A 22,158-nucleotide genomic window follows, 5' to 3' on the forward strand; every position below is an offset into this window, starting at 1 on the left:
TTGAATTTATAGTATCGGATAGAGCTTATTCAGAGTTGCCACAGAGTCGATACAGAATTGCGACCACCGATTGAATTATAAGTCAGCCGGAAATACATACTCTAGGGTTTACTAAGTGAATACGACAATAAACTTATAGTTTTGGAGTTTACACTGCCTTTTATATAAGCAGCCGGCTTGGTATTATTCCCGACATCATCCTATACCACAACAGTACCTCGGCTACCCTGAGTGGATCTCACGCAACACCGAGACGCACCCACCCTCAAATGGCGCCCAACGTGTGGTCCCAATAACCACTCACCCTCAAATGGCGTCCAACGTGGGACCTCAATAACGACACCACCCACAAAATCCGAATGTACTATGTATTACCAAACACCATATGAAACAACAGGAAATATTGTCTCTCTCACCGGAAGGATATAAATTAGGTGCTAGTTACTGCAGACAAACTCTTGAGGATGAAGGCGTGATTGTATTTCTCAAATCTGACCTTAAATTCAAAAATATTGATCTTTCACATTTTTGCAAAGACAGGGATTTAGAAATTTGTGCTGTTGAATTAGAAAATGAAACATATAATTTCATTATAATATGTCTATATAGAGCACCATCTGGAGACTACGAAAATTTTATTCATTTATTGGAAAAGGCACTAGAATACTTACAGAAACTGAAACGTGAATGCATTATTTGCGGAGACATCAATGTCGATTATCTAACAGAAAGCAATAGGAAAGATCAACTAATTTCATTGCTAGCATCTTTCAATTTAATTTACACAGTAAACTTTCCGACCAGAATACAAGGGGATTCAGCTACTGAAATAGACAACATATTCATCGGAAAAGAAAAAATAGGTATATCTCAAACAACCCCAATAATTAATGGTCTTTCGGATCACGATGCTCAACTCCTAAGTATAAATATTAACACATCATCAAAAAAAACAACTAAAGTGAGATTCAGAAATATAAACAGGGAATCATTAAATGATTTTGAAATAAATCTTAAAAATGAAACATGGGAATCAGTATACAGTCAAAGTGATATGAACAGTAAATTCAACGAGTTTCATAAAACATTTCTAAATATTTTTGAATCCAGTTTTCCTGTAAAGTATAAAAATGAAACAATATGTAACAATAGATGGATTACACAAGGTATTAAAATCTCATGCAAAACCAAGAGATCATTATACATACAGAGCAGAAATAGTAAAGATACAAACTTAAAACAACACTATAAAAATTATTAAAAATATTACACAAAGTAATTAAAAAGCTAAAGAATTACACTATAATACAACAATACAAAACTCTGATAATAAAATCAAAACAACTTGGAACATAATTAAAACAGAAAGTGGACGATCAAAAAGTAAAGTAACATACTATACCCTTATATCTGACAATACAAAAACGTCAGACCCAAATTAAATTGCAAACATATTCGACAAATATTTTCTTACAATAACTGATAACCTCAACATCCCCTAAGATAATGTTACTAGCAGTTTAGATTCTTTAACACAATATTTTCCGACAAAATTCCCAAATATTCAAATATTTCCAACAAACAAACAAGAAATAATTGCAATTATTAAAAATCTAAAGTCAAAAACCTCCTCAGGGTATGATGAAATAACAAGCAAAATATTAAAAGCGAGTTCATATATTATAGCTGGGCCATTAAGTTATTTATGTAACTATTCAATGTTCAATGATATATTTCCCGAGAGATTAAAATATTCAGTGGTTATTCCTATCTTCAAAAAGGGAGAAACAACGTCTCCAGAAAATTACAGACCCATATCACTTCTACCAGTCTTCTCCAAAATCTTTGAAAAAGTAATGTATAAAAGATTATATCATCATCTAGAAAGATACAACATTTTAGTCCCAGAACAATTTGGATTTAGGAAAAATAAAGGCACAGAAAATGGAACATTTAGTTTAACTGACAAAATTCTGGAGGCAGTAAATAAAAAATTACAAGTTGGAGGGATTTTCTGTGATTTATCCAAAGTATTTGACTGTATAAATCATAAAATGCTGCTAGATAAATTAGATTATTATGGAATTAAAGGTGTTGCACACCAATGGTTTCACTCATATCTCATAGATAGGAAACAGAAAGTTGATTTCAATACAACTATGAAATCTACATCGACATGGGAAACTATTAATAATGGAATTCCTCAAGGATCAATATTAGGTCCCCTACTTTTTCTAGTGTTTATAAATGATCTTGCCCCCCTTATAAAAGATGTAGGTCATCCCATATTATTTGCAGATGACACAAGTATAGTAATTACAGCCAATAACTCAACACATTCCAATCTTCAACAGAGGAAATTCTCTTCAAAATATGTGACTGGTTCTCAGTCAATAAATTAGTATTAAATTGTAACAAAACTAACATAATTCAATTTAAATCCTGTCCAAATTCAACGTCGCAAATTTCTAGCGCAATAATTAACAATAGATCCCTATTAGCAACAACAACAACAAAATTTCTTGGCTTAAAAATCGATAATGTGTTAAATTGGAAAAATCATATTAAAGAAATTACCCCCAAACTAAATTCAGCTTGTTTTACTATTAGATCTATGCAAAAGATAGTAAATATCAATACCTTAAAAACAATATACTTTGCATACTTCCACTCGGTAATGAGTTTTGGAATAATATTCTGGGGAAATTCCACAGATAGTAACAATATATTTCTATTACAAAAAAGAGTAATTAGAATAATAGTAGGTGCGAAATCTAGGGAGTCGTGTAGGACTATTTTAAAAACACTACAAATAATGCCCATGGCTTGTCAGTATATCTTTTCATTAATAGTCTTCCTCGTATGTAATCGTGAAAACTTTGTAACTAATTCAACAGTTCATAGCATAAATACACGCCAAAAAAAATGACTTTCATACTCCATCGGCAAGTCTATCGTGCTATCAGAAAGGAGTGCGTTATATGGCAGTAAAAATTTTTAATAGCCTCCCTATCGATATAAAAAATGAAACTCAAAACATAAAATTATTTAGGGCCAAATTAAAGAAGTACATAATTTCTCACGCCTTCTATTCTGCAGGTGAATTCATGACATTCAATAACACTTCATGAAATTGATACTAAAATATGTGTTGTACTAGTAGACTATATTGTAAATCTCGTCTGTATATATTTCATCTAGACTGTGACTATAAATTAAGATTTTATAATAGTATTAAGTTTTTTGACTTGTTCCATATTCTAGCTGTAAGCATGTATGAATACTATGGAATGTTAATAAATACAATACAATACAATACAATTGTTTCATCAACAAAACATAGCATTAATTGAAAATGTCATTTCGTTTGGTTCTACATTTTGTTCAACATTTAATAATACTGTATTAGGCTTTATAGTAAATATTGTAGTAGCCTATATTGCATATATTGTAAATATTGTAGTATACGCTGTATACATATTATCATATCTCATAATATTGTAAATAAAGGTTTTAATTTAACACGCTCCTGACAGAAAAACATGGGCCTACAATATATTCAGAAGAGAGATCCATACAGAAGACAACTGTCTATCAGCCATAAATATTTCCACTGACACGCAAGGACGCAGAGATTGATATTTAATTATGTATAAGTTATTTGTAATGTTGTTTATTGGTGTCTTATGCGTTGCAAAGAAAAAAAAACATGTAGTTCAAATGATCAGATTATGTACAGTATGTAGGCCGCTATATGTCATTACACTGTAACATTTGTTTATTCTGAAATACGTTTACAGCACGTTGCGTGTAAGTTTGTATGAAGTGAACTGTGCTCGTCCATGCAGCTCGCTTGACAGTCACTGAGCTAGGAATATCTATACTACGTTTCACCATTCGTTATAATACTCCAAATCCCTTTCCCTACTTATCACAAACAATATTTATCGCATGGTCGTTCTTTTATTTAATTAGTGTTACCAACTGTTTCCCCGTAAATCGATGAGCATAAATCCATTAATGTAACGATGAAGTACTAAATAAAATGCGAAATCCTACTTCTACATCTATATCTTCATCTTCTAATTCCATATTCATTGTATCTAAAGAAAATGAAACTTCTTCATTCAGATTTCGTAACTGCGTTTTCAACAATTGTTCATTTAATTAACGGTTTAATGAGGTTATTTGTAATTATATTATAAAATGTTTAAATTATATCATGATTTCAGCAGATAATAAAAATGTATTTGTGTTGAAATAACAAGAGAAAGCGCAGTACATGTAATTAATATTGTTAAACCTGTATTTCGCTTTTCTCAATTGGCATTACTGAATAACATTGTTTCTTTATTCCAGTAATCGTTGTTAATCTATTTCGACTTCACAATGTTTGAATAGGTTAAGTATTCATAAATGTGCAATTATTAACATTTTGTGAGCGAATTTTAGGGATATATTATTTACATTTTTATTTTATTCACGAAATAGTCCTAATAAATGTCACTCGAGGCCTGAGATTACTATAGATAATTTTTATTTTCACGAGTCTTTGGTAGCAAAGCTTTGTGTGTATTTCTCGACCTTAACGTTTTTGTCGGAGTGTAATGAAATGCCACGTATTTTTTTTATTCCGTCTATAGAACGGCGTTAATTATTCCTTACTGATGTTTGCCCGACTTGCTTTATGTACTTCTACCGCAGTATTTTGTTGGAGTATAATGCAATGTGCGTGATTAATTTTTAGTATGTAGACCGGTGTTAATTTTCCTTCGCCAGTCTTCGACAGTAATTTTTTGTGTGTACTTCTCGGTTATAACATTTTTGCCGGAGGGTAAAGCAGTGTGACATATTTTATTTTGTATGTAGACCGGCATTACATTTTCTTCGCCAGTCTTTGGCAGTAATCCTAGAATCTCTAATAATCTAGATAATTATACTTCTGATAATTTACTGGGTTATTGTTATGCAGATAATACGATGTTTGTAACTCTTACAAAGGCGAAAAATTCACATCATGGTTATTTTCGTTACTTTACTCTATTTTATTTCAACTTTTGTATCTGTACCAAGTTCCTAGCAACCGGCGTAGCTGAGGTGGTAGCGCTTTTGTCTCCTGATCCAGATCAGTGCTCAGGTTTGAGTTCTGCCATAACATTTTTACTGAAATGTAATACAGTATGAAATGTTGTTTCATTCTAAAACTACAGTAGTGCCGTTTTCGTTAACATCTGTTGGTATGAAATCTCCTGATTCGCTCTAATGTTTAAAAATTCATACATCCAATTGTTCTTCTAATAGTTGTTACTGTTCTATTCTAAATGAATCTCCTCAAGTTAAATATCTCTGAATAATAATCGATCAATATTTACATTGGGAGAAACATGTTCATTTTCTGTGCAATATATTAAGAAAAATTACTTACTATTTCGTCATCCTACGAAATTACTTGACTCTCCATACATTATGACTGATTTATGTCGCATTAGTACAAGCTATATTACAATACGGCATTATAGGATGGGGTAGTGCTTATAGTACCTCCCTCATGCCAATAACTCTGCTACAGAAAAGAATAATAAAAACATGCCTTAATAAACCTATTGATTACACCGTTCTGCATTTCAGAACTTATTTTCTGTTGTTTTCAATCTGATAGGCGATTCTAAACGGATTTTTTTGTTCTGAATTCGAAAATAATCTCCATTTTTCCTCATCAGTTCAGGTTTTCAGACAATTCATGAATAACTAGAAATGAAATTACAGCTTTGTGAAACGTCATAAAAATTATTTTCAACAAGAATTTTGTGAGGAAAACTAGGCCACAATTTGCTATTTGTTACTAATTAATCATTAATTAATATTAATTAATAATTATAAGCACTTTCATAACCTTATCTCAATATTGCACTTCAAATTTTGTCCTCCTTGACCTCCTTGCATGTTGTGCAGAGGAGTCCCTTTTTAACATCCAGCAATAGTCCGCAATGTTTCCATTATGAAGCAAAACACGTTTAAGACTTTTCTGAGAAGAATCTGTGAAGAACCTCCACTCTTTGGAATTATATTTTATGTTATAAAATTTTAAGACGTCAAGGATGTCTTGGAAATACACTAAATTTTCTTCTTCAGAAAAAAAAAAAAAAAAAAAAAAAAAAAAAAAAGGGAGGGGGACAAGTTCCTTCTGACGATGCCAGTGCCATGAAAAATATGTACCTTGAGCCAATGCTTTCTTTTCTCTTAACTTAGAACCTAATAGTTCTGCTGATTCTTTAGGCAAATTTAAATTCCTCGCTAAATCATTAAGCTCACTTTGATTAAAACATCTATCATCACCAGTATTGTCTGGTTCATAAGTATGATCCACTGGAGATTCAGTTTCAGTGCTTCTGGATCCAGATGGCAATGTATCTGATTCAGGGGGTAGCAGAACGGGAATATCAGGACAATGAGGTATGGGCCAAATGGCAGAGGGAATGTTAGGATATAGAATATCTTTCTTGTTTTTAGTAGTATATTCAGCTACCTTAACTATAAAAAATTACAATTGCCTCCATGATTTGTAGGTTCCCTCCAAATCATAGGGATACCAAAGGGTAATGACTTCCTTTTTCCATTTTTCCAACTCCTCAACTCTTCAACACAACTACGACATACTTTGTGGGGGCACTAGGATTTGTCCTGGTCTCCTAACTTAATGCCAAAATATTGAAAGTAAGTATTCTTTACAAAAGCTGTTATATTCTGTCTCTGTTTTACTGAGATATACAGCCCACATATATAGTAAAACAAATTTGGATCATTTACACAACCACGTTTCGACACTTTTATGATACAACCCTATTATGTTGTACTCTCGCATAAAAATGAGAACTCACACACTTCACTTTTACACGACAACCAACAACACAAAACTGAACCTCTAATTTTAAAACAACTTTTAAAAGGGGATAGATAGATTTATTATCTCAGGAAGGAAAGCTGTAGCCTCATAAGCTGGATTGCACTTCCATAAATAAATATATATACAGGGGCCCTATGTCACTTGTCTAATTCAGTGTTAGTTTTAATAGCAATCTCTAAGAGTAAATATTTTGTTCATAATTTTTTATGACCTAAGACACTAAATATTTCAACTTCCTGTTTATAGATAACGTTGGGTGCAGACAGATAAAAATGTCCAAGAATAAACAACGGATGTCTTAACCTCGGTTCATTTTAAGGAGAAGGGTACAATTTTGTACATCCCCTAAGGGCGGATACATTCAGTAGATTTTAATAAATATCAAATACAAACATAATTAAATATATTATGATACATTTTAAGTAATAAAGTTTAAATTATAAGCTGTCGTGCCTTTTAAACAAACAACAAGCACACTGTAATATTACTATATTACGAAAAATGTTGAAAACATAAAATTTTGAATTGTAAAAAATTCTGACGTGGTACGCGAAAACGGATTTCATTTTTGCAATCAGTGTGAAATTGTGAATCAGAAACGCTCATTTATTTCAAAACAACAAAATCCATGCAGAACGGTGTTACCCTTCAGAGCTGCTGTATTCAGAATTTAAAGTAATTGACTTCCATCAAAATTATAACAATGTATTATTGAATTTCGTACATGAAAACCGAAATACATTTAATTTATATTCACATAAATATAAAACCAAAAGATCAGACAACATATGCTTGACGTTCCTAAATCTACCAGAACTGTAGCTTATAATCACAGTAGCAACTTCGGTCCGAGGCTTTATAACATGATAATAGCTAAATACTCAAACATACAATTTGCTAATGCTCCTTATTTAAAAAAAATCAATTAAAAATTATTACTGATTAGAGAGAAAATTTAAAGTTCAATTATTGTGATATCTGTGTTTTTTCTTCTTTCATTTAAATTTTTTTTTGTTTTTTTTTTGTTTTTTTTTTACATTTTACTTTGTTATTCAATAAAATGTCTGACCATTATGTGGAATGCCCCCTGAGCACGAGTATGTAACTCAATCTTTCTGGGAGTGTTAGTGTTTTATATATAAAAAAAAAAATATGTATCCTTGGTCTGGCAATAAAGTATTACTATTATTATTATTATTATTATTATTATTATTATTATTATTATTATTATTATTATTATGTTCTTAGAATCGCGTTAATTTTTCTTTACCTGTCTTTGGCAACAATTCTCGGCCATAACATTTTTGCCGGAGAGTAATGCAATGTCACATGTTATTTTATTCTGCTGTAGAACCGCATTATTTAGTTTTACCAGTCTTTGTACTCCTTGTGTTTTTGCCGGAGAGTAATGCAATGCCTCGTGTTATTTCATTCTGTCTGTAGAACAGCATTATTTAGCTTTACCAGTCTTTGTACTCCTTGTATGTACTTCTCTGTCTTAACATTTTTGCCGGAGAGTAATGCAATGCCTCGTGTTATTTTATTCTGTCTGTAGAACAGCATTATTTAGTTTTACCAGTCTTTGTACTCCTTGTATGTACTTCTCGGTCTTAACATTTTTGCCGGAGAGTAATGCAATGCCTCGTGTTATTTTATTCTGTCTGTAGAACAGCATTATTTAGTTTTACCAGTCTTTGTACTCCTTGTATGTACTTCTCGGTCTTAACATTCTTGCCGGAGAATAATGCAATGTCTTATTTTATTATGTTTGTAGAACAGCATTATTTAGTTTTACCAGTTTTTGTACTGTTTCTATGTACTTCTCGGTCTTAACATTTTTGCTGGAGAGTAATGCAATGTCTTATTTTATTATGTCTGTGGAACAGCATTATTTATTTTTACCAGTCTTTGTACTCCTTGTATGTACTTCTCGGTCTTAACATTTTTGCCGGAGAGTAATGCACTGTTTTATTTTGTGCGAGATCGTGCGTATTTGCTTGGTTTTCGCACAAAACCAATCCGCGGAAAGTATACAATTCCACATTCAGTATTCCCAACCTAACACACATAACAATTTTCCTCTTCTTACCGCTTAAGTGACATATTGATTTTACTGCTTTAGGCTTTTAACATATTATTTTTAGAGACGTTCAATATAGTAATAATTATAAATTGGAAACTTACCACTGCAATTTCACCTAAATTGCACTGTTAATTATTGTTTTTAAATATTTGCAAAAATTAAGTAAACTCTACAACTCCACTAAAGTTACTGCATTCATGATGAAAGTAACATTAAGGAAGCCGTGAAAAAATCAACAAGTTACATAACCTTACCGCCTGTTTTAAGTTCGCATTTATAGACTGGGGGGAAAAAAGACAGACTTATATCACGGCCTGCTGGAGTATAGTAAACACAGAAAACATTTTAAAGCAACAATGTTGAAGATAGATATTTATGTTTTGCAAATTTGCCGTCATTGAACAGAAACCAAGATAGAGATTTCATTGCAACTAATTAGAAATTCCTCTTTCAGGTATGTAATAAACGATCGTCGCACAAAATAATGTACGATACACGAGCGGTATGTTTTCTTTCAATTCTCGGAAATTAAAAAAGCTCAACTACGTTTCGCTTTTTCAAACTTTTCCTCGAACGTGAAAACTTCAACATACCGCTCTTGTAACGCATATTACTATTATTCTGTCTGTAGAACCGCATTATTTAATTTTATCGGTCTTTGTACTCCTTGTGTATATTTCTCGGTCATAACATTTTTGCCGGAGTATAATGCAATGTCACGTTATTTTATTCTGCTATAGAACCGCATTATTTAATTCTACCAGTCTTTGTACTCCTTGTATGTAGTTCTCGATCTTAACATTTTTGCCGGAGAGTAATGCAATGTCTCGTGTTATTTTATTCTGTCTGTAGAACTGTATTATTTAGCTTTAACACTCTTTGTACTCCTTGTGTGTATACTTCTCGGCCACAACATTTTCGCCGGACAGTAACGAAATATGTCGTGAGATGTTTCATTCTGTCTATAGAACAGCGTTCACTTGTTATATTTCATTCTTTAGAGAGGCGCTAGCTGCAGGCTTTGTGTCGTGCAGATAGAGAGCTCTGTGACTGAAGGGATGAAGTGCTACATCTTTTATTAGGAGCTTTCTTCACTTTGTCAAGATGAACCGCTTTGAGGATGTGAGAGGTTCTTGGAAACAATGCAGCGTTTCATTTTAACACCACTTTTATGTTTTAAGTACATTACTTCAGACTAGGATTAAAAATAAAATGTTATACGTTCCTATAAAAAGATATACATCCGTCTCTGTCCCTGATACATGCCTACTGTCATATAAGGGATCATGTTCGATTCCTGGCTAGATCTTGTAAGATTGTCGTGAATAAGTGGCTGTTCAGCGAATTATTTCTGAATTATTTATTGGTTTAGTGTGGTGTAGTATAATTACTTACTTACTTACTGGCTTTTAAGGAACCCGGAGGTTCATTGCCGCCCTCAAATAAGCCCGCCATTGGTCCCTATCCTGAGCAAGATTAATCCAGTCTCTACAATCATATCCCACCTCCCTCAAATCCATTTTAATATTATCTTCCCATCTACGTCTCGGCCTCCTCAAAGTTCTTTTTCCCTCCGGCCTCCCAACTAACACTCTATATGCATTTCTGGATTCGCCCATACGTGCTACATACCCTGCCCATCTCAAACGTCTGGATTTAATATTCCTAATTATGTCAGGTGAAGAATCCAATGCGTGCAGTTCTGCGTTGTGTAACTTTCTCCATTCTTCTGTAACATCATCCCTCTTAGCCCCAAATATTTTCCTAAGAACCTTATTCTCAAACACCTCTCTGTTCCTCTCTCAAAGTGAGAGTCCAAGTTTCACAACCTTATAGAACAATCGGTAATATAACTGTTTTATAAATTCTAATTTTCAGATTTTTTGACAGCAGACTTGATGATAAAAGCTTCTCAACCGAATAATAACACGCATTTCCCATATTTATTGTGCGTTTAATTTCTTTCCGAGTGTCATTTATATTCGTTACTGTTGCTCCAAGATATTTTAATTTTTCCACCTCTTCGAAGGATAAATCTCCAATTTTTATAGTTCCATTTCGTACAATATTCTGGTCATGAGACATAATCATATACTTAGTCATTTCGGGATTTACTTCCAACCCTATCGCTTTACTTGCTTCAAGTAGAATTTCCGCGTTTTCCCTAATCGTTTGTGGATTTTCTCCTAACATATTCACGTCATCCGCATAGACAAGAAGCTGATGTAACCCGTTCAATTCCAAACCCTCTCTGTTACCCTGAACTTTGCTAATGGCATATTCTAGAGCGAAGTTAAAAAGTAAAGGTGATAGTGCATCTCCCTGCTTTAGCCCGCAGTGAATTGGAAAAGCATCAGATGGAAACTGGCTTATACGAACTCTGCTGTAAGTTTCACTAAGACACATTTTAATTAATCGAACTAGTTTCTTGGGAATACCAAATTCAATAAGAATATCATATAAAACGTCTCTCTTAACCGAGTCATATGCTACGCCTTTTTTGAAATCTATGAATAACTGATGTACTGTACCCTTATACTTCCATTTTTTCTCCAATATCTGTCGAATACAAAAAATATTATCAATAGTCGATCTATTACGCCTAAAACTACACTGATGATCCCCAATAATTTCGTCTACATATGGAGTTAATCTTCTGGTGTAGTATAATTAGCTGACAAAACATTACTACTCTGGACCGGTCTTCATAGAAGGTCTGTATTTTTAGATTAAATGAATTACTTTTAATGTATTAGAATGAAGTTTTTGGGTAATCCGCCATGTCCTGGAACAGTGAATTACCCAAAAGCCTAATTCCAATCACAGTCATCGTGAAAGCCTAAAAACCTATAAGGCCTAACTTTTAGTGTAGTTGTGTATTTTGCATTCATATATTCCTTTAGTTGAATTTGTCTTTATCAACACTAGTCAGACCGTTTGGAATTTCAGTTGGAAGCTTCCCTTTATATGAAAAACGGAGTATAGCCACTGTCGTGGCTCAGGCGGTAGCGCGTTTGTATTCTGACCCAGATCTGTTCTCGAGCTTGGGTTCGAATCCCTCCTGTATTGCTTACCTGGTTGGGTTTTGCTCAAATGTAAGACGAATTCTTCTGTTTCATCTCGCCAAATACCATTTTACTATCAACAGTTAGGTACAATGTACATTAACGCTAAATAACCTTATACAGTACAGTAGTTGGTACAGCGTCGTTAAATATCTAATTAAAAAGGAACTTGATTGACAAATCTTTAAAACCAGATGTAGATACTTTCGAGCATATGCTTAATTATTTTAAGAGATAGGCCTAGAAATTCTAAAATTTTGCTATAGCCTAAATAACTCCATAACACTATTAAACTTACAAGCAAACGTTCTAATTGGGGCAGATAAAAAAATTATTATTTTTTCTTCCACCATGTTAATAATGTCAAAAGAAGTGTTTTTACAAATTTTGGCCACTTGACCGCAATTACGAGGGGCGTAAACAAGTAAGTTCGCCAGGAGCCTTTAACAGAAAAAAAACACAGTTTCACTGGACAAATTCATTGGAACAGATATAGCAATTGTTGAGCTATTTTTCAACATATTTTACATCAGAACTGAGACATTTCTCATATCATGGGATCGACAGAGAGAGGTGCAGACGCAGTCAAACGCTGGTTCCGATCTGAGGCGGCTGACTTTTACGACACAAAAATTGATACCACGGTATGACAAATGTCTCAATTCTAGTGGATATTTGTTGACTAATAGCGCAACATTTGCTGTACCTGTTTCAATAAATATTTCCATGCAATTGTGCTTTTTTCTTAACGGCCCCAGGGAAAATCACTTTCTGGACGGCCTAGTAATTGCGGTCGAGTGGCCAAAATTTGTATAAGCACTTCTTTTGATATTATTAACATGGTGGAAGAAAAGAAATAACTTTTATTCAAATTTTGGCCACTCGAGCGTCATTACGAGGGCAGTAAAAATGTTTTCCTGGGGTCGTTTATAGAAAGAAAACACAATTTCATTCAAAAATTTATTGGAATAGATACAGCAATTGTTGAGCTATTTTTTAACATATTCTCCACCGGAATTGAGACGTTTGTCATACCATGGAATCGGCAGAAAGGTGCAGACGGTTGTCACAAACTGGTTCCAATCCCAGGCGGCATACTTCTACGACACAGGGATACGAAAGTTGATTCCATGGTATGACAAATGTCTCAATTCCGGTGGGGAATAGTATGTTGAAAAATAGCTCAACAATTGATGTATCTGTTCCAATAAAACTTTCCATGAAATTGTGTTTTCTTTTTGTAAACGGTCCCAGGGAAACTTATTTTTTTCCGGGCCTCATAATTGTGTTGGAATGGTCAAAATTTGTGTAAGGACTTGTTTTGACATTAACATGGAGGAAGAAAAAAATATAACTTTATCTGCCGCCATGAGAATGTTTGCTTGTTAGTGCAAACAATTGACGAAGAAAGCCTACGCATTTTATCTTGCGCCGGGCTTAGAGGAAGCAACTGCCCAGAGAAGCACAACGCGCTGTCGGTAAGAATGCCGGTAACTTAGGTTTGACTCGCTTTGAATAAACGGTAATATATCATTCTGATTATAATAAAGTAGGGATTTCTTGAGAAACGTGTAAACTGTATAAAATGAAAGTATGTGTTACCTTCATTAGATAGTTTGATAACTATTTCGTACCATTCCGTCGTCAGAAACCTCGGCATTTTCTTGGACGAACTTTTAAATTGGAAATGCCAAATAAAGGAAATATCCAAGAGAGTGTGCTATACCATGCATTCTCTTAACCCATTCAGAAACTTTCTCCCGCCAGAATTAAAACAGACTTTATTGCAAACCCTCGTACTACCACTGTTTGACTATTGCGACGTAATACTTACAGACTTGACAACTGACCTTTCGAACAAGCTGCAGCGTGTGCACAATATGAGTGTCAGATTCATCAGCAATGCTCACAAATTTGACCACATAACACCCTCGTTCAAATCTTTATCCTGGCTGCAACTTAGTAACCGTAGAACACTTCCTTCGCTGTCTCTTCTGTTTCGAGTTCTCCACACTTCTACTCCAAATTATCTTCGTTCCCGGTTTAACTCCTTATCCTCCAATCACAATCTAAACACCAGGTTACAGGAGAGCCAAATCCTAGCAATTCCTGACCATAGAACATCCCGCTATTCATCCTCTCTTACTGTTTCAGTCCCCCGTGAATGGAATTCTCCACCTCAGAAGATTAGGGGCTGCCAGACAAAAACCGCTTTCAAGAAAAGGCTAAACGATTTCTTACGGGCGCAGTCAAATTGAAGTTATAATAGTGATCGAGTTTAATAATTTAATTTCATTTAGGTATGACTTTCATTACTATTAATATTATGATTATAATAATAATAATAATAATAATAAATAATAATAATAATAATAATAATAATAATAATAATAATTATTATTATTATTATTATTATTATTATTTTATTGGTGTTGTGAAAATGAAAAGAACTGTCATTGTATCATATTAATTATGTATTATATTGTCTTGTATTGTAGTACTGTATTGCTTTGAATTGTATTGTATTGTATTGTATTAATTATGTTATATTCATAGCATTACAGTAATTTTCTATCATACCGGTTGAGTGGAAGAAAAGGCCGAATGGCCTTAACTCTGCCAGTTAAAATAAACCATTATTATTATTATTATTGTTATTATTATTATTATTATTATTATTATTATTATTATTATTATTATTATAACACAAAAGCAAGGGACCAAACGCAATATACTGTTTTTTTGTTGTTTATTTATTCAACTGTCCGAAGACAGGTCTAAACTTCAATAGCGATACCAGTACTAAGATGGCACCACTTATGAAGCAACTAGGCCAGGAGGTAAAGGGGTAGGGTGGCCAATTCCTTTCTGCCTCCATTGCATATATCGCCGATTAGCTCGCAATGAACTCCTCTTGTAAAATATAGTGCACCTAACAGGAACGTCGAAGAGCTAAAAGAGGCAGTTATAAAGATGTGGAGCGTCTTTGTCTACCTGAGGGGACGGAGGTGCACGGCTGGTGAAGGGCGATCCTCTGATCAGTCACACAACACCTTACTGATTTCTCTTCTCTTCTCTTCTCTTCCGAGTCGTCGTCTTGTATAAGCTCGCCGGCATGGGAAAGGCTCGACCGGCAGCATCCAAAGAGTTTCACAAGAAGAGACGTTCCTCTCGACAAGAGTGGCATCAGCTGAGATCGCCGCTTTTCCTCACATCATTCTTCTTTCTCTACTTTCTACTACACCTCTCCTATTTCCTTCTTCTTAAGCCTGTTATTTCGTTTGTTTTTAATTCGCCTTCTACTTATCTATTCTTCTCGTGTTCCTTTCTGTTTGCTACCCTTTTTTAATTACCTCTTCCCATGCTTTCGATTACTTATACAGTGAAACCTCTCCTCAAGGACACGCCTAAAATACGGACACTCCTCATATACGGACAGTTTTTATGTCCCAACTGAAATAATATAGAAACAATGATGAATTTAACTCTCGTTTACGGACACTCTCAGAAATGGACACGGACAGCTGTTTCACAGTTCTAAAGCTTGCTTTACCTCCTGACTGCGGACAGAACTTGAATTTCAAGACCTAATGTATTAAAAAACAATGGAAAATTTATTTTTGAGACGTGTACAAAAATTCCTCAACATGAAAAAAAGACAATAAGTGTCTCGTAGGCTGTCACTAGCCCAGCCGGCTAACCCTTGTTAGCTGGAAGCGGGTGGGTAAACGAAGTCATAACATTTAACCTGTCTGATGGGACCAAAGTTTCCGCGATCGTGAAATTGTATTCGACACATAATAGGGATAGTAGGATTATTCTCTTCACTTCAATCAGTTGTTCTGTTTCGAGAGACATGGCACCTGAACGTAAAGGTTAAGTTGAAAACTGTAAATTACAGTACCATACTGCATAACTGTAGACCTAGAATAAAATTGCATGGCACAGTATTGTATTTTCTTTTATCAGTTTTATTTACTGTAGTTCAAAAGTGTAAAGAATTTACTGTAGTACAGTATACTGTATTTAGAATTAAACTACAGTAATACATTTCATTTAAAGCGTGAAGGAATACATAATGCATATTATAAATTTACTGTTAGATTGGGAAGCCTCCCTCCCAATAAAGGACACCTTCCAAATGCGGACAGATTGTTACGTGCCTTCTATATCCGTGAATGAAAGGTTTCACTGTAAATGGCTTTTAGAGAATCCGGAGGTTCATTGCCGCCCTCACATAAACTCGCCATCGGTCCCTATCCTGAGCAAAATTAATTCAGTTCCTAGAATCACATCCCACCTCCCTCAAATCCATTTTAATATTATCCTCACATTTACGTCTCGGCCTCCTCAAATATCTTTTTTCCCTCAGGTCTGCCACCCACCTAACACTCTATAGGCTTTTCTGGATTCACCCATATCTGCTACATGCCTTGCTCTTATAAAATGTCTGGATTTAATGTTCGTAATTATGTTACGTGAAGAATATAATGCGTGCAGTTCTGCGCTGTGTAACTTTCTCCATTCCCCTGTAAATTCACCCCTCTTAACCCCAAATATTTTCCTAAGCACCTTATGTTCGAGCACCCTTATTTTCCACGTGTCAAAAAACCGACGAAATATATTTTCCACGGCTAATCCACCTTATAGCTCTCTAATATCTAGCCTATATGGTGAATCTGGCATTCTTCCCCCATATCATGTAGGAGTTTTTGGAATTGCCGATGTTTTAATGACTTCGATTTTATTTGGTTTATGATGTCAACAACCAACTCCGTAACATTTTTCATATTTGTTGTCTTAATCCTAGTGCTTCTTGGTGAATTATAGTGGATAAAAGTTATATCATTATCAATGTTTAATTGTGAAATTACAGAAAACAAAGTTATAAGTTTTAACATAATTACAATAATAGTAATAATTGATATATCTTTTACAAGGATAGATATTCTGGCCGTCTCACGTCTCCGTGGATTTTCAAGGGTCTTAATAATGACATGTTACTATGAAGCCAAATTACCAGCGATAATGTTACGTTGCGTACGCTGAAACTGTAAGTTCGTTGTGGTGTGGGTACAGTCTGTACTTCTCCGCTTCACTTGCTTTCAGGGGCTGGCTCACGAGTCACAAAATGCCGAAGTATGGCCAAGTCGTTACGGCAAAGATGTGTGCAAGTGACAGGGTGAGTGCTATTTACTTCTCTTTCTAAAAACTCTGTGCCAACATAAACCAACTGGGTTTTAGTGATCTTATTCTTCACATTCTTTTCTATGTTTAACATCTTTTTATCTTTATTCGTTTCTTTCCACACTTTTCCAGATGGTCTTATCCTTCGCCGTACTTAATTCTTCGTCCATTCTTTCTTTCTCTTCACCTTTCTTACCACATTCTCCTTATATCCTTCCTCGTCTTATAATCTTCATTGCTCTTTACCTTTGTTCTTATAGTTTCTCTTTCCAACTTTGATTTATACTCTCATTTTACTCTTTTTCTTCTGGTCTCTGCATTCATCTTCCGGGGGTTTGATATCTCGTTGAGATTTCTGCTGTTATTGAGGCGGCGGGGGCATGATTCTCGTAGAGGCGGCGTATTGAGATTTCTGTTGTTATTGAGGCGGCGGGGGCATGATTCTCGTAGAGGCGGCGGATTGAGATTTCTGTTGTTATTGAGGCGGCGGGTTGAGATGTCTGTTGTTATTGAGGCGGTGAAGGTATGTTGGTGTTGAAGGTATGTTGGTGTTGAAGGTATGTTGTTGTTGATGAGGCGGCGGGGGCATGATTCTCGTAGAAGCGGCGGGTTCAGATTTATGTTGTTATTGAGGCGGCTGGGGCATGATTCTCGTAGAGGCGGCGGGTTGTGATGTCTATTTCAGGTGGCGCGGCGGGGGCATGTTTCTCGTAGAGGCGGCGGGTTGAGATTTCTGTTGTTATTGAGGCGGCGGGTTGAGATGTCTGTTGTTATTGAGGCGGTGAAGGTATGTTGGTGTTGAAGGTATGATGGTGTTGATGAGGCGGCGGGGACATGATTCTCGTAGAGGCGGCGGGTTCAGATTTCTGTTGTTATTGAGGCGGCGGGGGCATGATTCTCGTAAAGGCGGCGGGGGCATGATTCTCGTAGAGACGGCGGGTTGTGATGTCTATTTCAGGTAGCGCGGCGGGGGCATGATTCTCGTAGAGGCGGCTGGTTGTGATGTCTATTTCAGGTGGCGCGGCGGGGGCATGATTCTCGTAGAGGCGGCGGGTTGTGATGTCTATTTCAGGTGGCGCGGCGGGGGCATGTTTCTCGTAGAGGCGGCGGGTTGAGATTTCTGTTGTTATTGAGGCGGCGGGTTGATATGTCTGTTGTTATTGAGGCGGTGAAGGTATGTTGGTGTTGAAGGTATGATGGTGTTGATGAGGCGGCGGGGACATGATTCTCGTAGAGGCGGCGGGTTCAGATTTCTGTTGTTATTGAGGCGGCGGGGGCATGATTCTCGTAGAGGCGGCGGGTTGTGATGTCTATTTGAGGTGGCGCGGCGTGGGCATGATTCTCGTAGAGGCGGCGGGTTGTGATGTCTATTTGAGGTGGCGCGGCGGGGGCATGATTCTCGTAGAGGCGGCGGGTTGTGATGTCTATTTGAGGTGGCGCGGCGGGGGCATGATTCTCGTAGAGGCGGCTGGTTGTGATGTCTATTTGAGGTGGCGCGGCGGGGGCATGATTCTCGTAGAGGCGGCGGGTTGTGATGTCTATTTCAGGTGGCGCGGCGGGGGTATGATTCTTGTAGAGGCGGCTGGTTGTGATGTCTATTTGAGGTGGCGCGGCGGGGGCATGATTCTCGTAGAGGCGGCTGGTAATGATGTCTATTTCAGGTGGCGCGGCGGGGGCGAGATCTCAGTCGTCCGAGTCGTCCGAGTACAATCCGGCAGGCATTGGGGACGGATCTCGGAGCTGTAAAGGAATTTACAATTCACATTGAAGATTCGATAGTACTATATTTAGTTTCTTGCTTCCAAGATTGCTAATTACAAGGAAACAATGGAGCGAGATGATAAATTATTTCCATCATATAATAACACCATAATGATATGTGGATAAAAAGAACACTATGCAAGAGTGACGCCCAAACTATGACAATTTATCTGTCACGATATTTCAAGCAATACAACACACTAATTACAACTTCCTCAAGCACAATGTCCTGTTCAAATCACAGATATTCTGTGAAGTCACTACACCATACACATTTTTGACATCCACTCTCAAATGGACAGTTCAAATCTGGAAATGTGGGCATCATGGTGACTAAAATAAGACTGTGGGTAATTCACAAAAACTTAAAAGGAGTCAAGAAAAAAAAATAGAAATTTGTAAAAAAAAACATAATTCGTGACTGAAAAGGTTAATCAAAAACTTCCTCTCTTAAAGAATTTTTAATTTCATTTCTCAGAAATAAATTAGAGGCACATATGACAACTTTTGACAATCTTTATCAATGGTTTCATGATACCACTAAAATTAACACACTGAGAAAAAAAGATTCACAATTTATGAAAGGTACTACGTCTCATAAACATTTCGCGGGAGCTTCGTTCTATTTGTTACCAGGAAAGTGCAAATTGTATTCCATATTTTCTTCCTTAAACTAATATGGAATCATGGTCTCCAAATCTGTCTTTTTTCATCTGACATGGAATGCAGTGAGGAACTAACTTCAAACATTGCTGATCGAATATCTTTCAGGTGTTTCTTTTTTCTCACACTTTGTCTTAGGATACTCTCACTCTCACTGTATGATTCTTTCACCTAGGTGCATGCTAGTCTGGTGAATCTGGTGATGCTGACAGTTTTGAAATATAGGTTTATAGTAGTGATGATCTGATCTGGCATAGTTTGATTGTTATAGCAATTTCAATAATTTATAGGATCTGCTTTAAACGGTTTTACTATGTTAGTTTCCTTCACTATTTAATACAGATAACTGGGTGCGTATGTGTTTGCGACTGCCTTCGTTTTCAAGAAATTGTATGGTGGAGGGTAGGCTAACAGCTTTAAGAATGTTATCCATTGAGAATAACATGGTATGTAAGCCAGATTTCAACAGTGTAGTTCGTCTGTGAAAAGCACTGGAGACAGGAGTTCCACTACAAGTAATAAGGATGGCACCTACTTTGCTATATGGGTACACAGATTTGTCACTGTTCCTAGTTTGTTTTAACTTCTATGTTTGAGCCTTCCCAGAATAAAATCCACGATCAGCCACTAATCACAGTACAGTTTTTCTATTCTGTTTTTATTTTCTGTTGACTTGTTATCAATACCTAATAATATGAGTTTACACATAAACGTGAGTTACAAAAACTGAGAGTCGTTAATGACAAACAATTATTTTACTACAGTTTACAAATGTAATGAGTCTAAATACAACTACAAAATCTAGGGCAGAGATATTTTCTATCTTCATTCTTTCCTCTACTTTAAGTATTAGGCCTACAGTAAATTATTACAGCATATTTGAAAACCAAGAAATAAGAATATGTAACTAACTCTAACGAATTTGCTTATTTTCCAGAACAGGACAAGTACAAACTAACATCGATGTTTAATTTCTTAAAATGTGTTTAACGATTCTTTGAGTGCTACAATAATGCAGAAAGTGGGTTTCGTGGCTTAAAATAAAGAAAATGTGCGTGTGTACTTGTCCCTTCTTGACAGTGCTTACCTCTCGTCGTAAATCGTGAATATTGGACGTCAAATTGGCAATTTCTGTGTCCCTTTCGCGTATGATTTAAAAAAATTCGTCGGACAGCTGGACTTGCCGGTGTATCTCCTTTTCGTATGTCTTAGTCCTCTGCACCAGGTCCTCTAAAGTTGTTATTAGGTCTCGATTTTTCGCTTGCGTTCTGCGCAGGATTTTTTTTAAGTCCTCACACGACGGCTCTCCGTCGTAATCGACGCTGTCGGAGCTTTCTATGTCTGAGTAGTCAAATTCCTCTTCCTCGTCCTCGCTATTTTTAGTGGGCGACGTAAACTGATTTGTTTCTGGCTTCCTTAGCCCAAGCTGTAAATTATTTTACAATTTATTCATGTTGAAGAAACTGTGAAGTACTAGATTTAGTTTCTTTCCTTTAAGATTACTATTACAGCCTACATTATGGAAGCTTGGAAAGTTTTCCTTTCTCAATCGTACTATCAGGGACTGGAATTCTCTACCTTCAGACTTACTAAAGGCTTTACCAATAACCAAAAGTTTATTTAAAACTAGGCTTAAGGACTTCAAGGACGGTACTATATTATGCACACAAGTACAGTGAGTAAGCAGAGAAACACCGTGAATATCCAGTGCTTTGTATCGGGTGTACAGTGTGTTGTAATTGAAGTGCAGTGAACTTTCTATCAAATTCTGAGCGTAATAATGGCAGAAAACAGAGAAAGGGTGTGAGTTAGAGTGAACGTGCTAAAATAGCTTGCAATAAGGTCTAGGCTAGCGATTTTGAGGTTAATGTAGTAAGTACGATTCTACGAAATAATAAGAGTGTAATTGATGTTTTGTTATTTGAAATGTTGTAACAGTGAAAAAAGTGTGTTCGGTCAGTGAAGTTTCACAGTTTATAATGGTAGTGGAAAGTATTTGCACAGTGAAATGTTTTTGAAGTGTTAGTGAAACCAGGATAGTGTCAGTGAAATGTGACGTAGTACCAGTGCAGTGAGTGAGTTGAGAACGAAATGAGTGTAGTGCTGAGAGGTACTTGTGCATGTATGAAGATATCATACAATACTCGTGGGTTTAAGTTCGAACTTAGGGTTAAGATACAAATTAAATTAAATTTAAATGCTACTTTAATTGATCGTGCTTCATTTAATTTAGGATGATGCTTCTTAATATTATTATACTATTATTATTATTATTATTATTATTATTATTATTATTATTATTAATTAAGTGTAATTGTCTTTATTGAATGTAATCAGTTACCACTGCCTCCAGGTATTTACCCATTTACAGTATGAATAAATACATACATACAGTTTCAAAACCATATCTGTGTTATACGGAGTGACTTATTCTATTCCCTTTTGTCCATTCATTTATAATAGTGTCAAATTTAGAATAGATAAACCTATTCTTA

Source organism: Periplaneta americana, chromosome 3 (genome assembly GCF_040183065.1).
Source record: "Periplaneta americana isolate PAMFEO1 chromosome 3, P.americana_PAMFEO1_priV1, whole genome shotgun sequence".
Classification (NCBI taxonomy): domain Eukaryota; kingdom Metazoa; phylum Arthropoda; class Insecta; order Blattodea; family Blattidae; genus Periplaneta; species Periplaneta americana.